This window comes from Chiloscyllium plagiosum, unplaced genomic scaffold (genome assembly GCF_037043375.1).
Source record: "Chiloscyllium plagiosum isolate Xiang-an unplaced genomic scaffold, Cpla_swu_hap1 HiC_scaffold_7, whole genome shotgun sequence".
Lineage (NCBI taxonomy): Eukaryota > Metazoa > Chordata > Chondrichthyes > Orectolobiformes > Hemiscylliidae > Chiloscyllium > Chiloscyllium plagiosum.
Window position 1 is genome coordinate 12,285,403 of NW_028270145.1, and position 21,016 is coordinate 12,306,418.

At 42.6% G+C, this 21,016-nt stretch overlaps 1 long non-coding RNA gene across 2 annotated transcripts in view; it reads left to right on the forward strand.

Moving 5' to 3' along the window:
* Positions 1-21,016, forward strand: part of LOC122551977 (uncharacterized) — a 105,680-nt gene that overhangs the window by 36,590 nt on the left and 48,074 nt on the right. The window contains exon 4 of one of the 2 annotated variants that reach the window (XR_006312241.2): positions 5,715-6,576. The exons of the other annotated variant lie outside the window; for it this stretch is intronic. This is a non-coding gene — a long non-coding RNA (uncharacterized LOC122551977). Of the gene's footprint in view, positions 1-5,714; positions 6,577-21,016 lie in introns of those variants that run through there. 2 annotated transcript variants of the gene reach the window in all.

The window sequence follows — 21,016 nt, forward strand, 5'->3', positions numbered from 1 at the left end:
GAGATGTCAAGAATCACTATCGTAAATACTTTCTGTGGGTGATATCTGTTAATGTAGACCATGGCGTGAACTGCTTACAATTTGCTATCAATTTAACTGCATGACCAGAACATCTTGAGCAGCTTATGACTGAAAGTAAGATAAGAAACTTTGAAATTACTGAGCTTGTCATCTGTTGTTGAAGCAGAAAATGACCCCGATTATTGTTGCTCAACCATTTAATTGCATCTTGCATATAAAATCTCAGTAAGTCTTCTTTCAGAAGAACTGCTGCTGGCTGAGATATTTTGATTCATTCCAATTTATAGTGATGTCTAATTTGGAACAAGAGCTTACATTTATCCACTTCAGAAAAACGCCAACTGTAACCGAGGAAAACAAAATGGGTTGAATTTTCCCATTTTGTGCCTGGGTGATTTTTTCGGGGAGCTTCCTAACTTGGCAAATTTTCTCACACAGTCTTCCGATGCTCACCTTGTTAATTATGCATCCAGTTTCGAAAGCGCCCTCTCTGTCCAGTCGTGCTCACTGATGCTGAGACAGTGTGCCAATTGTTCTGCTGGTGCTATATTTAAACCCAACTTGGTACCACTTCAAACACCGTAAGCTAGGAGCTGCCCTTCATAGTCTACTGTTCAACCATTTGTGGCAATGAGATGTCACAAGTGATCCCTGCCATTTCAGAAAAAGGGAAGGAATGGGGATGAGGGATAGTAGACATCTGTTTTCCAATGGACCACTAAAAGAAATCACAGTGCCAGTCTTAGCCAATCTAGACACAGACTCCAGCCCAGGTCAATGCTATTTTGTATACTTAAAGAAAAACCAAGCAATGAGGAAGAAGGATCATGATCTTCTGTGCTACACAGTGACAAGTGTTGCTATATTTTTTCTGGTACTTCACATTTACTGTAGCTTTACTACTGCACACAAATCTCACCAACAGTTGGACTGCCGGCCTCACTACTGCACGCAACACCCTCACTCATTGGTTCTCATCCACCTCATCCTCTTTAACTACTAACTCTACCTGTACACCACCAGCACCACCACTTCCTACTGTAACACTGGGGCACCTCACCATCTCTGCTGCTCCTGCACCACCACCAACAATTCTTCTGTACATTTTCACCACACTCAATCTCTTCTTTTTCCTCATTCCAGCAGAAAGTCAGGAATTGTCTGTCTACAGTTTCTCAGCAGTGCATGGGAGAATCACGGACTGTATGTAAATAAGTTGAGATTAACTAATAATGAATGCAAACAAATGAGAATAAAGTAGACACTTTTCATTAGTGAGATTAAGAATTTGCTGTTTAATCTTTAATGGGAAAATTGGAAGCTTCTTCTTAACACTGAAAATCAGGTATTTTCATTCTTGCGGTATTTTCCCATGATTCTCATTGCTGAAGGCTTGGGAAAAATCTGCTCAAAGACATTTCATAAATTTTAAAGATTTATTGGATTAAATTTCAAATTACAACAGACAATTCTGAAAATAAACAATTAGTCTTTGTCTATAAGCAGGAGAAGCAATTAATGAACTTTGTCCGAATGAAGGTTTGGAGGAATAGCAACAATTTCAGTAAGTTTGGAAAATGTAGAGAAATAAGGGCAGAAATGTAAGGAAAAGAACCAAAAGAAATGTTGATTATATAGCAAATGTCAGGTAGAAAATATAAATAAATTATCATGTGAAATCATAGCATCATAGAATCTTACAGCACAGAGATCATTAGACCCACTGTGTCCTTCGGAAAGAGCTGTCTAATTAGCCAATTTTCTACCCTTTCCCCATGGTGCAGTAAATCTATCCTTTTCAAGTACTTAACTAATGCCATATAAAAGTCAGTTATAGATTAACTTACAGTAACCTTCTAGGTAGCACATACTAGATCATAACAATTTACTGCATGAAACTCATTCCTTATCCATCTCCTCATTTGCTCTTTTTTGCTACCACTCCTCCAGCCAGTGGAAGCAGTTTATCCTTGACTCCTATCAAAATGCATCATGACTTTGATACCACTATTTCCCTTTAATCTTCCCTTCTCAAAGAAAGAAAAACTATTTCGCACTTTTGCATTATGCCTTTCACAACTATCACACATCTCATAGAGCTTTATAGACAATAATGTATTTTTGAGGGGTTCTGAAGAAAGGTTATTATGAATGCAAAATATTAACTGTTTTCTTTCCACAAATGCTGACAGACTTGCTGAGTTTCATCAGCATTTTCTCTTTTTTTACTTTTTTTAAATAGGTATTTTTATTGAAGAAAAGGAAATTTTTAAAGATTTTTTTACAAAATTACAAAAGTAATACAAACAAGTATAAACATCAATATAAAATTAAATAAATAAGAAAAAAGATAAGAAATCAATAATAACCGAAACAAAAAAAAGAGAAAAACCCAACTAACCACTGATCTATCCTATAAACAACCAAAACATAAAAATAGGATATCATACATTACTAGCAATAAACAACAGAATAATTAAATAACTTAGTACATGCTCAAAATAGATTTACATCAAGTCATAATGAAACCCGTATTTATGTGGGATTCCTCCTCCTGGGGGTCCCCAGTCCAGCCAGAACCATTACCACAGCCAGACAATAGCCCTGGCAATATGGCCAAAATATCTGTGTCGATATAGTTCAGAAAGGGCTGCCATATTTTATAGAATAATTCAGTTTATTGGTGCATCATATTTGTGAAGAAGTCAAGGGGGATATATTCCATGACTATTCTGTGCCAGTTCGAAAGTCCTGGAGGGCCTTCAGCTGCCCAATTCACTAAAATATTTTTCCTTGCACAAAAGGAGAGAATGGAAAATAGTTCCCTCCCGTGCACGTCCAGGGAGGGGAAATCTGAACACCCAACAGTAGAGACACTGAATCCAATCTAATCTCCGTACCCAAGATCTCTGTCAAGGCATTCGCTACTCTATCCCAAAACCAGCGGATCTTATGGCACGTCCATAGAACTTACCAGACGGATCTTGTTTTCCATTTCGGTGGTCGCTGGAAGGTTTTCTATACTTAGGTATTTTTATCACCCCAGTATTTGGTCAGCTGTATAAAGCCAATTTTGTGCACCTATTAGAGAAAATAAGGCAAGACCTTTAATGCTGGGGAGATCTCCCAATATCCTGGCTGGGCAGAGTAGCCCTAGTTAAAATGAATATTCTACCTTGTCTTCTATATCCTAAGAGATTGCTCCCTCTGATGTTGCCGAGACTGGCATTGCATTAGCTCCATGGCTGGCTTAGTTTCTTTATCTGGAATCATAGACGGCCCCTTATCAAATCAGAAAAGCTGCAGCTTCCACTGGCAAGGGGAGGACTGGATTTTCCAGACTTTAGGAGGTATCAATTGAGCTCCTTATTATCCTATGTGGCTGGTTGGGTCTCTTGTGACCCACAATCAATTTGGTTAGACATTGAGACATCCCAAGCAAAGTGTCCCCTCATCAATCTTTTATTTATGGATAAGATGAGAGCTATTATGGACTATTGCAAAAACCCTATTGCATTAAATACAATTAAAGCCTGGAGGATAATGCAACAAGATGAGGGTAACCTGCAAAAAAACCTCCCCTTATACTCCTATAGTGGGAGCATCGGGATTTCAGCCAGGGCTGACAGACAGTACATTTAAAACTTGGAAGTCCAGAGGTATCTCCTGCTTGAGGGACCTGTTCGATGGGGAGGTTATGATGTCTTTTGAGCAATTGCACCAGAAGTTTGGACTGCCTAACGGGGACCTTTTTCGGTATTTCCAAACACGAGATTATATACAGAAGAAGACCACATTGATAGGCAATCCTTACAAATCGGATAGGGAAAGGAGAGTGCTATGGCTGATGGAGCCGCCCTCTTTATCACTCATTATATAATGAGGTATTGAAAGACATGGAACGATTATTTAAAACATGGAACCAAGAATTGGGGTTAGAAATCTCTTTAGAAATATGGGAGGGCATCTGGGAAAATGCCAGAAAGATCTCTATTTGTAATAGAACTCAAGCTATTCAAATAAAGATATTCCACAGGGCTCATATAGCACCTGAACGGCTTGAAAAATTTAAGGAAGGAGTATCCCCTATGTGTCCTAAATTCAAAACAGAAGTTGGCACTCTTTTTTACTTTTGAGGTGTAGTCACTGTAGGAATGATCCAATGATGTCTAGCCTTTTTAAATAACTAAGGTTGCCCCTTACCTGACACAATTAGAATAAATCTCTTCTGCAACACTTGTAATAGCTTGACATCCTTATTGTATGTGTATGTTTGACTTTGGTGGTCTTCGGAGATAAAGTCATAATAGGCAAAGGTTGGGGAAGGCATAAAAAGCATAAGGAAGCCTGAGTTATGCAGTCATCGAGTTATAGAGTCATACAGCACAGAAACAGACCCTTCGGTCCAACCAATCCATGCCAAGCATAACCCCAAACTAAACTAATCCTGCCTGCCCTACTTGGCCCATATCCCTCCAAACATTTCTTATCCATGTACTTACCTAAACGTTTTTTAAATTAGGTGTACCTGCATCCACCACTTCCTCAGGAGGTTCATTCCACACATGAACAATTCGCTATCTAAAACAATTGCCCCTAATGTCTGTTTTAAATCTTTCTCCTCTCACCTTAAAAATCTATCTCCAGACTTGAAATTCCCCATCCAATGGAAAAGACACCTGAAATTCACCTTATCCTTACCGTTCATTATTTCATAGACCTCTACAAAGTCAGCCCTCAACCTAGTGAAAAATGACTCAGACTATCAAGTCACTCCTTAGAACTCAAACTCTCCATTCCTGGCAACATCCTGGTAAATTTCTTCTTCATCCTCTCCATCTTAATAATACCTTTCCCAAAACAGGGAAACCAGAACTGGATGCAGTACTCCAGAACAGGCCTCACCAACGTCCTGTACAACTTCAACTTAACGTCCCATTTCCTATACCCAAAATTCTGAGCCCTGGAGACAAGCATGTTAAGCATCTCCTTTATCAAATGGGATTCAAACATGAAAGAATGATATACTTGAACCGTAGGACTCTCTGTTCTACCACATTGCCCAAGGCCTTACTTTTAGTTGTATCATTCTTGCCTTTGTTTGTTTTGCCAAAATGCGATACCTCACATTTATCCAAATTACACTCGATCAGCCACTCTGCAGCCCATCGACCCAATTTGTAATCACAGACCTCTTCTTCACTGTCAACTATACCACCAATCTTGGTGTCAACTGCAAACTTACTAACCATGCTTTCAGTTTCCTCGTCTAAACCATGCATATAAATGACAACCAAAAGTAAGTTGATTGGGGCAACAAAAAGTGGAAAGCAGTCAAGCAGTGACAGAAGCAAATCTAATGTTGAAAATGAGTTGACTCATGTAAAACCTTAATTTAAAGTTCAAAAAAATTCTTTGAAGGGGAAAACCTTTCTTGGGTAACGTTAGACTCAAATATGAATGTTCAACACTGTAGGTTTGGAATCCCTAGAAAGATTTTACTAACATTTTAATGTGACACTTAATGCATTTGTTAAGACGTTTTAATGAGTAACTGAGTTGTGCTTTTCTCACAATATTACAGCTGGAAATAAATTGTATGTTTTTGTATGCCGATAAATTGCTAATGTTAAATCTTAAATACTTCTGGCCTCGGTGGATTCAGATGGTTTAACTTCTGTCTGTCCTTGCAGCTAATGATCAGACCATGCCGCGATGAGGATCAATAGGTGTCAGACAGAAAGATATCAAGCAGCTACCAAATCCCTCCAGACGTAACCTCTTCTACAATAAAGGAAATCCACCTGAGAATACTTAAGGCTTTGCTTAACAAACTCTAATTCATGCACACATGGATTCTATATCCAAGGGTCAGAAATGTGTTGTAATCTATTACTCTAATGACTGTTTTGCATTACCCAAGTGCTATTTATAGCTCTCAAGCTGTGATATTGAGCTCATTACCATAAGCAGTCTTAATGCAGCACCATTAGCAAGCAATATCCTTGTGCGAACATTTTAAAAAAAAGTTTCAAAGTTATACATGAAGAAGAAATTTATCTAATCAAATTTGAAGTGCTGCTGTGTGCTCAAGAGAATAGAGAAGCAGGTAACTTCTCTTGATAATGTTTCGACAGAAATTTCTTGATTTGGTTTATAGCAAAATGTTTGGCTGTATTAAATTCAGGATATCATTCATTTGCAATAGAATAGGAGGCTTTTAGAACATGAAAGATAAAAGTTCTTCATTCAGATCCTTGAAACTGCTCAATGCTGACATTTGATCTCAAATCCACATCACTAACCAATCTCCATATCTCTCGATTTGTTTAGATTCCAAGTGACAGATTTTTGTGCAGGAGGTGGATTGATTTCAGATTGTATTGTATCTGTCCCCCAGACTATGCTATCCTGTACCACTACCACACTCCTTTTTACCACCAGACTTGAATGGCCTCCTGCATCATTGTGTCGTGATTCTGGATTAGAGTGGTGCTGGAAAAGCACAGCAGGTCTCAGATAGTATCCAAGGAGCAGGAAAATCAACATTTTGGGCAAAAGCCCTTCATCAGGAATACAGGCAGAGAGCCTGAAGGTTGGAGAGATAAATGAAAGGAGGGTGGGGGTAGGGAGAAAGTAGCATAGAGTACAATAGGTGAATGGGGGTGGGGATGAAGGTGATAGGTCAGGGAGGAGGGTGGAGTGGATAGGTTGGAAGGAAGATAGGCAGGTAGGACAGGTCATGAGGACAGTACTGAGCTGGAAGGTTGGAGCTGGGGTGAGGTAGGGGAAGGGGAAATGAGGAAACTGTTGAAGTCCACATTGATGCCCTGGGGTTGAAGTGTTCCGAGGCAGAAGATGAGGCGTTCTTCCTCCAGGCGTCGGGTGATGAGGGAGCGGTGGTTAAGGAGGCCCACGGCCTCCATGTCCTCGGCTGAGTGGGAGGGGGAGTTGAAATGTTTGGCCACAGGGCGGTGTGGTTGATTGGTGCGGGTATCCTAGAGATATTCCCTAAAGCGCTATGCTAGGAGGTGTCCAGTCTCCCCAATGTAGAGGAGACCGCATCAGGAGCAACGGATACAATAAATGATGTTGATGGATGTGCTGGTAAAACTTTGATGGATATGGAAGGCTCCTTTAGGGTCTTGGATGGAGGTGAGGGAGGAGGTGTGGGTGCAGGTTTGGTAATTCCTGCGGTGGCAGGGGAAAGTGCCAGGATGGGAGGGTGGGTTGTAGAGGAGCGTGGAACTGACCAGGTAGTCATGGAAGGAATGATCTTTGCAGAAGGCGGAAAGGGTGGGGAGGGAAATAGATCCCTGGTGGTGGGATCCGTTTGGAGGTGGCAGAAATGTCGTCAGATGATTTGGTTTATGCGAAGGTTGGTAGGGTGGAAGGTGAGCACCAGGGGCGTTCTGTCCTTGTTACAGTTGGAGGGGTGGGGTCAGAGGGCGGAGGTGCAGGATGTGGACGAGATGTGTTGGAGGGCATCTTTAACCATGTGGGAGGGGAAATTGTGGTCTCTAAAGAAGGAGGCCATCTGGTGTGTTCTGTGATGGAGCTGGTCCTCCTGGGAGCAAATACGGCGGAGGCGGAGGAATTGGGAATACGGGATGGCATTTTTGCAGAAGGTAGAGTGGGAAGAGGTGTAATCCAGGTAGCTGTGGGAGTTGGTGGGTTTGTAAAAAATGTCAGTGTCAAGTCGGTCGCCATTAATGGAGATGGAGAGATCCAGAAAGGGGAGGGAGTTGTCAGAGATGGTCCAGGTAAATTTAACGTCAGGGTGGAACGTGTTGGTGAAGTTGATGAATTGCTCAGCCTCCTCGCGGGAGCACGAGGTGGCGCCAATGCAGTCATCAATGTAGCGGAGGAAGAGGTGGGGAGTGGTGCCGGTGTAATTACGGAAGATGGGCTGTTCTACGTAGCCAACAAAGAGACAGGCATAACTGGGGCCCATACGGGTGCCCATGGCTACCCCTTTGGTCTGGACAAAGTGGGAGGATTTGAAGGAGAAATTGTTAAGGGTGAGGAGACCAGTTCGGCCAAACGAATGAGAGTGTCAGTGAAAGGGTACTGTTGGGGATGTCGGGAGAGGAAGAAACGGAGGGTTTGGAGGCCCTGGTCATGGCGGATGGCGGTGTAGAGGGATTGGATATCCATGGTGAAGATGAGGCATTGGGGGCCGGGGAAACGGAAGTCTTGGAAGAGGTGGAGGGCATTGGTGGTATCTCGAATGTATGTGGGGAGTTCCTGGACTGGGGGGATAGAACAGTGTCGAGGTAGGTAGAGATGAGTTCAGTGGGGCAGGAGCATGCTGAGACAATGAGTCGGTCAGGGTGGTCAGGCTTGTGGATCTTGGGAAGGAGGTAGAATCGGGCAGTGCGGGGTTCCTGGACTATGAGGTTGGAAGCTGTGGGTGGGAGATCTCCTGAGGTGTTGAGGTTCTGTGTGGTCTGGGAGATGACGGTTTGGTGATGGGGGGTGGGGTCATGATCGAGGGGGTGGTAGGAGGAGGTATCCTTGAGTTGGTGTCTGGCTTCAGCGGTGTAGAGGTCAGTGCGCCAGACTACCACTGCACCCCCTTTATCTGCTGGCTTGATGGTGAGGTCGGGATTGGAGCAGAGGGATTGGAGGGCTGCATGTTGTGAGGGTGAGAGGTTGGAGTGGGGGAGGCAGGTACACAGGTTGAGGCAGTTAATGTCCCGGCGGCAGTTGGAAATGAAGAGGTCGAGGGCATGTAATAGGCCGCAGGGGGTCTCCAGGTGGATGGAGCATGCTGGAGGTGGGTGATGGGGTCCTCGGAAGGTGGACGGGAGTCCTGATTGTGAAAGTAAGCTCGGAGGCGGAGGCAGCAGAAGAAGTGTTCGACGTCATGACGTGTATTAAATTCATTGATGCGTGGGCAGAGGGGGATGAAGGTGAGTCCTTTGCTGAGGACTGATCATTCGTCCTCAGTGAGGGGGAGGTCTGGAGGGATGGTGAAAACTCGGCAGGGCTGGGAGCTAGGGCCTGGTGTGGGTGTAGAGCTGGGAGTGGGGGCGGAACCTGTAACTGGAGTGGGTGTGGTGTTGGGGGGAATGGGGTGGAGTCATGAACAGAGGTGGTGTTCCCCTCAGGGTTCTGGGGAGTGGGGATGGTGACGGTGGGGGCATGTCAGCAGGATGCAGGTGACTGGCGTTGGTGGGGGCGAAAGTGGTGGCAAACACGGCAGGGGGCAGAAGTCACTGAGCGTGTGACATCATATCTGGTTTCCAGCATCTGCAGTCATTGTTTTTACATCATTGTATCATGATCACATTGATCACCTTCCCTGCAGTTTAACTCTTCTTGGAGACAGGCTCCTAAATGGCTGCCTCCTCATTCATCACTCAGTTAAGGAAAGCAAACAATTTCTCAAGCCATCAACCCCAGTCAGTGTGTGCGACTTTGGACAGACAACAGCCCCATTGGATTAAGTGGGTGCTGTTACCAGGGGTTCTCTTGAGCGGTCCTCTGAAGATGTTGCAATGTTGTTAACGTGACTATGGCTCCAGCTGCTGGTCCACTGGCCTATAGGAGAAGTGCTCCCATGTGATTGGCTGCTGTGATGCCGTTGGGGGTGAGGGTGCAGTCAGTTGGCAGTAAACAACGTTGTGATCCCCTTGGTCACCATCTGCAGGCATCTGTTGGACTTTGTCATCTATCAGTGGTGCACCCAGATATCCCCCATTCTTGAAAAAGGGCTTATGCCTGAAATGTCAACTCTGCTGCTCCTCAGATGCTGCCTGACCTGCTATGCTTTTCCAGTGCCATCCTTCTCGATCCCGCCAGTGTTCCCAGTCTGCCCTCCACGGTGGCACTGACATATACAAATTGGCTAAATACTGCTGCCACGCAGCCAGCTCTTACCCTTACCTCTGGCATGGAGGGCTTGGAATGGAAGCTCCTCAGCCTACAGCCTTGGTGCTGATTCCTCTTCCCTTCCTCTCAGTTTTGCTGTGAAATGACAGGACTGATAAAAGTGTACCACTTATCCCTGCTCCTCCAAATTGCTGATACCATTTATTTCTCTCTCCATTCCAACTGTTTTAATCACCCTTAATTTCAGGCACTAATCCCACTTTCACAGCGCTCTCTCTCTCTCTCTATCCATTTCTACTCCTCTTAACTCTCCTGCACTCAATCACTGTTATCTTTGACCTCTGCTTCTTTTGTCACTACTTTTTCTTGAGCTCTGGTCGCAGCCGAAATCTTGCAAAGTTTATAAATCAAGTTGGGATTTATGATTCTGTTCCAACTTTCCCAGCATGATATCGTTACCTTCCAAATACTGATTCAACGGAATTAGTTGCACTCAGATTTCAGGTGTATTCTAATTAATGACAAGACCAATCGAAAGGCACCATGGTTTTATCCTTTTAGAAAATGAGTTGAACATTAAAATTCACTTGCTTCTTCAGAAATCCTCCAATTCTAGTCAGGCACAGAAGAACTTGGAGTAGCAACATAAGAATAAAATGCTGAATATTACAACCTCGCAATGTCAAAGTTGATTTCAAAGGCAGATAAATGCAATTCTGTTTTTGATTAAGTGACTCCATAAACTGTGAGCATTGACGCAAATGTAACAAGAAGTAATAAATAACGTTTTATGTTGGGAGTACTATTGCATTAGCGAATGATTTAGCTGGACAGTACACCCAGCACCAAATCAGTGTAAGATTTACCTGAATTGGAGACTATAGTATTGTCCCTCATCCTGCCAAATATAAGTCAGGGGTTGAACATAATTCTGCTCCATCAGGGATATTTACAGAACAATCTAATTTTGGAGTGCTAGGATTTTCTTCCTTCAGAAGAATAATGACTGCTATTATTAAATCATCAGGCCGGATTTTTTTTTATTCTCGTGGCTTACCCTATGATGGGTTTGAAGGAGAGGAATCTTTATTTATTTATTCATTTGTGGGTTGCCGACTGGCCAGCATTTATTGCAGACCCCTAGTTACCCTTGGGAAGGTTTGTGGTGAAACTTTGTAGCAATTAGAACAACTGAATTGCTTACTAGGCCATTTCAGAAGGCAATTGAGAATCAAGTCAACCACATTGCCGTTAGTCTGGGGTCACATGTAGGCCAGACTCAGTGAGGATGACAGATTTCCTTCCCTGAAGGACATTAGTGAACCAGACCTGTTTTTTTTCTGACAAATGACAATAATTTCATGGTTATCAGTAGATTCTTAATTCCAGATTTCTATTTTATTGAATTTGAATTCCACTATCTGCCATGGTGGGATTCAAACCAGTGTCCCCAGACCATTAGCTGACTTTCTGGATTAATAGTCCAATGATAATACTGCTTTGTCATCGCCTCCCACATTTTAATGGTCTAGTGTAATGCTACATTTTCCAAGGGGTTGGCAATCAGTACTGGGACAATGCCTGGAAGAATAGGATGCAATGAATGGATGACATTCTCTCCATCTGAAAGTGGAGACTTGGGGTACCGGGATCACACAGCAGTGAGCGTAGGATTGGCAAAGGCAAATGTACCATTGGTGCAGGAGTGGCCATAGCTGCTAGAGGGCCCTGCTTGAAAATTGAGCTGGACGGATGGAATCCAGTCCATTGCTGTTGGTATATGGTGAGAATTACCCCAATAGCAGGTAGATATCCAGCTAGTAGATATTCTACTATTGAACCATCACAAGTGCATGGTCATTATTCAGTTTTCAATACAAGTCATAGTAAACATGTGTGGCATCCTGATTTCTCCCCTATCTTATTCAGGACTAATCCACTGTGACACTAGTACTGTCACTCTGGTTGAGGTTGACTGAATTATTCCTGGATTGGAATTTGTTCCAATGTCCTGTTGATATGTACAGCCATCAAATGGTGTGTACCCTTAAATGGATGCACAACTGCAAAGACCAAAATAAACTATCATCTGCTTACATACCGACATCTATGGCTTAGAAGATTTTCTAAGAAGTGTATACAAAAACATGCAAAATAAGAATTTGAGGTTGTTGTTACATTAGTGATTCCAAAATAATTGCAAATAAGATGGCAATACCACAAGAATTGTTCCGTGAAGAAAAATAAATAACAGAAAGTCCACTGATCCTAAGGAAGCATGTGCAACAGAAGTATATACAACAGAAAACTGGAGCAGAAGAGGATGAAGAAAAATAACTGTTAAATAGAACTATTTCTCTGGCACTAGTTCTTGTTTAAAGCAGAATACCGAAGGGAATCTAGTTAATAAAAGTTGTTTCCATAGGGGATAATCATAATTGTGATAAACTAGCAGCCTTTTAGTATATGATGGCAACAGAGTAGCAGTGCTGAGACCGCGGCTTGTCTGCTTCCGTCTGCTTTCTTACTTTTCTTAGTTTTCTTGTTTTTACTTCAGCTCTTTCTTTCTTCTTTGTCTTTGCTTTAAAGCCTGGAGAGTGGCAGGTGAAGGAGGAGGTCTCCGGAGGCAACGACAGCAATGCCAGGACGAGCCAGTCACACCCAGGTGAGCCAGGCGCAGGCAGTGTTCGGGCTGAGCCCATCCACTCCAGGTTAGCCACAAACTTTTTCTCCCTCTCTCTTTTTTGTCTTCTGCTTCTTTTTCTTTCACCTTCCTGACATCACGGGGGAGGCCAGAACTGTGTGGGCAGGGACTCCTGGCTTCATAGCCCTGATGCGTGGACTGCTGGAATGTTGGCTGGGTGTTGTCTGCAGCGAGGGTAGAGTGGGAATCCTGGCTGTGTCAGACCTAGAGTGTGGACTCCTGGCTGTGTCAGGCCTAGAGCGTGGATTCCTGATGGTGATAGGCCTAGCGTGGGCTCCTTGCTGTGGTAAGCCTAGAGTGGATTCCTAGCTGTGGTAGGCCTAGAGCGTGAACTCCTGGCTCTGACAGGCCTCGAGCATGTATTCCTGGCTGTGGTAGGCCTAGAGCCTGGATTCCTGATGGTGGTCAGCCTAGCGCGGGCTCCTCGCTGTGGTAAGTCTAGAGCGCGAATTCCTGGCTGTGGTAGGCCTAGAGCATGGACTCCTGGCTGTGGTAGGCCTAGAGCATAAACTCCTGGCTGTAGTAGGTCTAAAGCAAGGACTCCTGGCGGTGGTAGGTATGTCTAGAGCGTGAACGTCAGGCTGTGGTATTCAATTGTTGACTGAGGTGGTATCGGTTTCCAGAACAGGGGCTCCTAGCTGCAGTGGGCCGGAGCGTTAACCCTTTCGATGGGGTTAGTTTATTGACTGCAACAGTGTCAGTGCCTTGATTGGGGACTCTTGGCTGTGGTACGCCCGCACCAGGGACCTTGCAGAGCCATGTTTGGGATATTGGCTGATGAGGATGAACTCTATTTAAGTACTTTCTTCCATCTTTCTTGTACTTCAAAATGAACCCAGGTCCCTGATACTGTAAGGCTGCAATGCTAACCACAGAGCCACCATAAGGCTCTAATTCAAATCAATGAAGGCAAAGAGATACAAGTCTTCCAGCGTGCAAGAGCTTACATTTTAGTAATAAGGAAAATAGTTCTATCTTCTAGCTAGTTAAAGACTATTAACAAATCTATACTCATAGAAGCTGATGCTACTGGGTGTCTGAATGTTTTGATGTCCAGGGCTGTTGGCTAGTTGATCTTCAATTAGGTTTCTAAATTTCTACTGAAATCTTGTGGTTATTTATTTATAGATGAACATAATTGGGCATTCAGCCATCTGCCCACCTATGAATAATGACCTCTCTTCTTTCTATCCTCTAGACCAAAGCCTCTAGCAGTGCATTTGATACAATGGGAGGCTCTATCTGACCTACTGCTTCATTTGAGTTTTATTGGTTTTTCTGAAACAGTTCCACTTGTTGTTGGAGCCTGACTACACCTTCTGTTTATGTGGTGCAAGCTAATGGCTGTGATGACTTGACTGTTAGAAATCAAGTTTCTGAGCCCAAAGGCCATCATTGCAAGAATTCCTCAGGGTAATGTCTTGGCCTCAACCATTTCCATTGCTTCATCATTAACCTCTATCCATCATAAAGGATGTTTAGCTGATGATTGCACAGTGTTCAGTACCATTCACACAATTCCTAAAAAATCAAAAAAACCCATGCAGCAAGACCCTAACAGGATTCATGTTTGTGTTGATAAAGTGGCAAGTACTGTTCATCTCACAACTGTCCTGCAGGTAAAAACCATATCTGACATGAGGATCAAGCATGCATCTGGACCCAAATTATGTGTGCATCCTGTTAGAGGCACATTTAGCACAGCATGCACACTGCATTAATGCGAACAGGCAGAACAAAATTTGTGTACAGTCTGAATCAATGCAACCAAGCATTGAGTAATTGTAGATTCTCATTTTCAAGCCTTTTTGCAGACCTAACCAATTTTGTTAACCCTACAAGGAAATTACCTGAAACTGGAGGGTTATCTATTTCTGAACATTGTAATATTATAAAGGGGTAATGATTCTGCTCTATTGATTCAACTTCTAAATGGCACTAAATGCACATTAATTATTGAGAGACAAAGTTACTGCATTTTAACACATTACCATCCACTGATTCACACAGTGAGCAATGTCGCACATTCCAGAATTGTAAAAGTCTTTGTCGATCACAGTGTTCTTTCCCTGAAAGATGACTTATTGGAGATAAGAAAAAATATATTTAGAAATCATGTTTTTGACGTAATAGAGCAGTAACTAAAAAAAATTACTTTGAATAATGATTTATTATGCAATCCACAATTATTTTCAGCATCCCATTATTTAAAGTTTCTCATTATTTAACCATAATTTCAACTTTTATTTGTAAAGTCAACTCTCTTTATTTCATCACCTCAATAAAGTTTTGACTAAACATATCAAGTATATGTCAGCAATTTATACTCCTTCAACCCGAGATGTGGAACTAATCTTGAACTATGACATGCCTTTCTTCACAAGTTGTAAACACATACTATTCTTAGATGAAAGCTTAGATAACAGCATCTTATAAAGGACCAGGAGCATGGAAATGTCTGAAAATGTAAATTGGCACAAAGAGTTCATTTTTTTTTCCAATGGAAACAAGAATGGCTAATCTTAGCTTTGACGAATAGACTATAGATATTGACGTCAACAGCAAACAGACAGCTGTTTTTGATTTCCTTTTTGCTACATTCTTGATCTTGAGCTTAATATGAAATTGAAATGGATTGTTTAACAATGCCAACTGTCTGAAATGGTTAGGCATGGGGCAAAAAGCATTAGTATACTGCTCATTCTCTTATTAATTTTTCCAGGCAGTTCGATTAAATGTGTGAAATTGAGGTAATTTGCTACATGCCTCCCAAATTATATAATTATTTGTCTTGAAAGTTCATGGTGAAGCATTGTGACAATATGCTAATTACAAATACAGTGACAAATCATAGATTTCACAGTTTAAATTTCACATTTAAGGCAGAGTATAGATCTGAAGTAAATTAAAAGACTAATGTACATTCCATCTTTGTTATTTTGCTATTTTTCTTATGTAACAATTTGGCTTCTACTCCAACTACTGGGACTAAAGACAAAGTCCCCTGGCCCTGATTGCTTGCATCCTCGCATCCTGAAAGAAGTAGTTGATGAATTGGTTGTAATTTTCCAAAAGTAATTGAATTCTGGAGAAGTATCAGAGGATTGGAAACTGGGGCAGTGTGGTGGCCCAGTGGTTTGCACTACTGTCTCACAGTGCCAGGGACCCGGGTTCAATTCCCGTGGCAACTGTCTGTGTGGAGTTTGCACATTCTTCCCGTGTCTGCGGGGGTTTCCTCTGCGTGCTCCCACAGTCCAATGATGTGCAGGTTAGGTGAATTGTTAGGTGCAGGGGCATGGGTCTTGGAGGGTCGGTGTGGACTTGTTGGGCCAAAGGGCCTGTTTGAGGAGAAAGTGAGGTCTGCAGATGCTGGAGATCAGAGCTGAAAATGTGTTGCTGGAAAAGCGCAGCAGGTCAGGCAGCATCCAGGGAACAGGAGAATCGACGTTTCGGGCATAAGCCCTTCTTCAGGATTCCTGGATGCTGCCTGACCTGCTGCGCTTTTCCAGCAACACATTTTCAGCAAAGGGCCTGTTTCCACACTGTGGGGAATGAAATTTTGGAGTTTAATTCAGATAAATGCAAGGTGCTGCATTTTGGGAAAGGAAATCTCAGCAGGACTTATACACAAAGTTCTAGGGAGTGTTGCTGAACAAAGAGACCTTGGAGTGCAGGTGCATAGCTCCTTGAAAGTGGAGTTGCAGGTAGATAGGATGGTGAAGAAGGCATTTGGTATGCTTTCCTTTATTGGTCAGAGTATTGAATACAGGAGTTGGGAGGTCATGTTGCAGCTGTACAGGACATTGGTTAGGCCACTGTTGGAATATTGCGTGCAATTCTGGTCACCTTCCTATCGGAAAGATGTTGTGAAACTTGAAAGGGTTCAGAAAAGATTTACAAGGATGTTGCCAGGGTTGAAGGATTTGAGCTACAGGGAGAGGCTGAACAGGCTGGGGCTGTTTTCCCTGGAGCGTCAGAGGCTGAGGGATGACCTTATAGAGGTTTACAAAATTATGAGGAGCATGGATAGGGTAAATAGGCAAAGTCTTTTCCCTGGGGTCGGGGAGTCCAAACTAGAGGGCATAGGTTTAGGGTGAGAGGGAAAAGATATAAAAGAGACCTAAGGGGCAACTGTTTCATGCAGAGGGTGGTACGTGTATGGAATGAGCTGCCAGAGGATGTGGTGGAGGCTGGTGCAATTGCAACATTTAAGAGGCAACTGGATGGGTATAGTAAGGGTTTGGAGGGATATGGGATGGGTGCTGGCAGGTGGGACTAGATTTGGTTGGGATATCTAGTCGGCATGGACGGGTTGGACCGAAGGGTCTGTTTCCATGCTGTACATCTCTATGACTCTCAATGACTCAACTGTTGATGTGACACCCCTATTCAAAAAGATAGGGAGGCAGAAAGTGGGTAACTATAAGTTGATTAGCCTGACATCTATTGTTGGAATCAATCAGTAAGGAATTAAGAGCAGGACATTTGGAAAATTATAATCTAATCAAGCGTGGCTTCATGAAAGGGAAACAGTGTCTGACTAATTTATTAGAGTATTTTCAGGAAGCCTCAACCAGAGTGGCTAGAGGAGAATCAGTAGATATGTTGTGTTTAGACTTCGAGAAAGCCCACAGTGTTGGAGGTGACATATTGGTATGGATAGAGCATTGGCTAATGGACAGGAAACAAAATGGGGATAAGGGATTCTTTTCTAGGTTGATGACATACGACCATTGGGGCTCTATAAGGATTGGTGCTGGAACCACAACTGTTTACAATAGATATTAATGACTTGGAGGAGGGAAGTGAATCGACTGTAGCCAAATTTTCAGACAGCACTAAAATAAGTGGACAGGCAAGTTATGAGAGCGATACAACGGTTTACAGAGAAATATTAATAGGTTAAGTAAGCAAAAAGTCAGCAAATGGAATATAATGTGGGAAAATGCAAAGTTGTTTATTTTGGAAGGGAGAATAAAAGAACAGAATATTATTTAAATGGAGAAAACCTGCAGAAAGCTGCAACTTTTGGGTACTTGTACACACAAAAAAAGAAAGAAAACAGACATTCAGGAAAGCTAATGGAATGTTGGCCCTTATTTCAAAGGGGGTTGGACTTTAAGAGTAGGGAAGTCTTACTGCAACTGTACAAGGTGCTGGTGAAACCACATCTGGAGTGCTGTGAGCAGTTTTAGTTGCTTTATTTAAACAGACAGTTATGGAGTCATTGGAGACAGTTCAGGGAGTAGCAATCGAAAAGCCCAGGTTGATGTGCTGGGAAAAGGGGTTGAAATCACAACATGGCAGTTAGACGGAGATGTATTCAATGAATAAACCTGTACTTGTCATGACCATGAAACTATTGTTGATTATAATATAAACCCATCTGCTTCACTGATATACTTTAAGGAAGGAAATCTGCCATCCATGGTCTGGTCTACATGTGACTCCAGGCACATAGTAATGTGGCTGACTCTTAATTACCCATGGAATGGACTAGAAAGCCACTCGGTTCCAGGACAATTAGGGAGGGCCCAACCAGTGATGCCCACATGCCATGAAAGAATAAAGAACATGTGGGACAATCTAAAAAGACTAGCTGACCTTTTCTCATCCAATGGATTTGTATGATCGGAAACAAGACTCTTATAAGAGGATTACTATTCTTATGGACAGTTTGCTAAAATTTGAATAAAAGAGTTTAAAACTAACCAGAAGCCAATACATCAATCTGACTTCCCAAAATGAGAGTAGGGGAATGTTGCCACAGTATCATTGTTGTACTATTACACAGCTCTCTGAAGTCACTATAGCTTTAAGATAGCTAGATGATATCATAACATGTAACACTTGAGTACAAAAGGTACTTAGTCTCCGTACATTCAATTGGTAGTCAGCCTGCTGGTTCATCAGTTCGTCAGCCAGTCAATCAGGGATATAATGAGCTGAATATTGTGATTTCTTTAGTGGACTTTTGGTTTTGTCGAATTTCATGGAGAGTTTCTTTCTATGGGGCCCACATCTTACCAAACACACCTCATTAACTCCCTGAATATGGCGTGCCCCTCTTGTCTGATATTCCTGCAGGATCTAAGTTATGAGGAAAGGCTGATTGGATAGGCTAAGGTTGTTTTCCTTGGACCAGTGAAGATTGAGGGGGAACCTGACAGAGATGTATAAGATTTTGAGGAATTCAAGGTGGATAGAAAAGCACTTTTTCTATTCGTCGACAAGTTGACATCCAGGATCTTCCTGAATGAACCGACATTCCTTGTACTGGCATCATCTTTAAAAGACCTTTCCATTTAAGAGAGGTGATGGCCTCTGGTATTATTGCTGGACTATTAATCCATAGAGCTGCAAATGTGTTGCTGGAAAAGCGCAGCAGGTCAGGCAGCATTCAAGGAACAGGAGAATCGACGTTTCGGGCATAAGCCTTTCGGAGTGAGGGGGACTATTGCTTGTAACAACCTTCTTAACTGTGCACCTCACCCCATTAGTATTTCCAGAATACCACTCATTATCAGTAAACCAGATGCTGAGAATTCTCTATATCAAAAGTCCAGAGGAAGGACCTGGAGTGTTCAGCTTGCTGCTTGATCCAAAGAGTCTCCATGTGGGATATCATGCATCAATATCACAGAGCATGCTCCATGGGCACTGACTATATCCATCCCACGTCCACAGGGGGTTTGGCTCCAACATGTGCCACCCTCCAAGAACCCTATTGGCTCATCTCTAATCCACACTTTTGCACTTCAATGCTACACCTCGGGGCACAATGTTAGTTATTACTGTAAAGCTGCAGCAAGGGGGACACTGAGTTCAAGGAACACACCCAGCCCATGGACTGGACCAGGCTACATCTCGGGACTTTTCACTTGCTCCCTTAGTGCTCTTTCACTTTAAGCCCACTTTGATGCCTTTTTGTGTCTTGCCCCTCAGCCAGAGATATCAGGCTCAGTTTATTGCTGTGCCATAACTATATGTTAATACACTCACAGATATCTGGCTCAATTAGAAGCTGACTCTCTGTGGTATATGTTACATGGCTAAATATCAAAAAACACAAAATACATCAATCACCATGAAGAAAAGAGCAACATGCAAATTGGTGAGATGTTATGCAAATAGTGCCATCAGGCAGAAGTTGGAAACCAAAGCTGACAAAAATTAAAATGCAATTTAGCATAACATAATTGTCCACAAAATACTGATAATGATGGCAAGTGGGCGGCATCGTGGCACAGTGGTTAGCACTGCTGCCTCACAGCGCCAGAGACCCGGGTTCAATTCCCGCGACTGACTGTGTGGAGTTTGCACGTTCTCCCTTTGTCTGCGTGGGTTTCCTCCGGGTGCTCCGGTTTCCTCCCACAGTCCAAAGATGTGCAGGTCAGGTGAATTGGCCATGCTAAATTGCCCGTAGTGTTAGGTTAGGGGTATGGTGTGGGTTGCGCTTCAGCGGGTCGGTGTGGACTTGTTGGGCCAAAGGGCCTGTTTCCACACTGTAAGTAATCTAATCTAATCTAATTTTCTGTGTACTCTTTGCAGTGTTTCATCAAGTATATTGAAGTGTAGGAAATTTGTTGGCAATGCTATTTACTAATATTATTAACATTTGTGTGAAAATAAATTTGAATGGACCATAATTTGACAGAGGCAATACAACTGAATAGAATAAGAGATATATAATCAAAGTTAATCAGGATACTGAATACCTTTTTTTCTGTAAGATGAGGCAAGTTGGGAACCTAAAGATGCTGAATTCAGATCAAGGATGAAATATTGTCCAGTGAGCAGACATTTTATCTGCTGAAGACCTTGTACTGATGATCAGCTCTGATCTGCAGTAGTCTTTCTGGAATGTTCCAAAACATTCAATTGATCTTAGAATGAAAGTGAGTGAATCAGATTGCCCATTGTTATGGCCCAAATGAAACATTACCTGAGAAATGTTAGCAGTAGTTGACAATAAGAAAGCAATCAGAAAAAAGGTGGAAAGTATAAAAACTGGAAATAGGGCTGATTGTTCAAATTTTCACTCTAAGTGAACATGAACAGCCTTTCCCCAAGTCACAATAACTAAAGTACTCTAAACTAAATTAATGGGACTAGATGTAAGCGAGGGGAATCTTAGAGAATCTAAAAGTGCTCAAAATGAACTAGAAGTACACTGGCAGATGTAGGAATTATCCTGATGTATTGAAAAGAATGAGTTTTTTTTATGCTATAGGCAATAGTTGTTGGTGGAGCCATTGGATACAAAGAAGTTGGAAACAAGTTAACATGATATTTCTTTTGAAGCTTGAAGGTTTCCATCTGAGGGTATTAAAGGAAGTAGGCGAGCACATTGTAGACACCCTAAGTATAATCCTTCAGAGTTCCCAAGCTATGCAGACCGGCCTCGGGACTGGAAATTTGCACAAGGGACGTTGCTTTTTAAGAAAGGCAAAA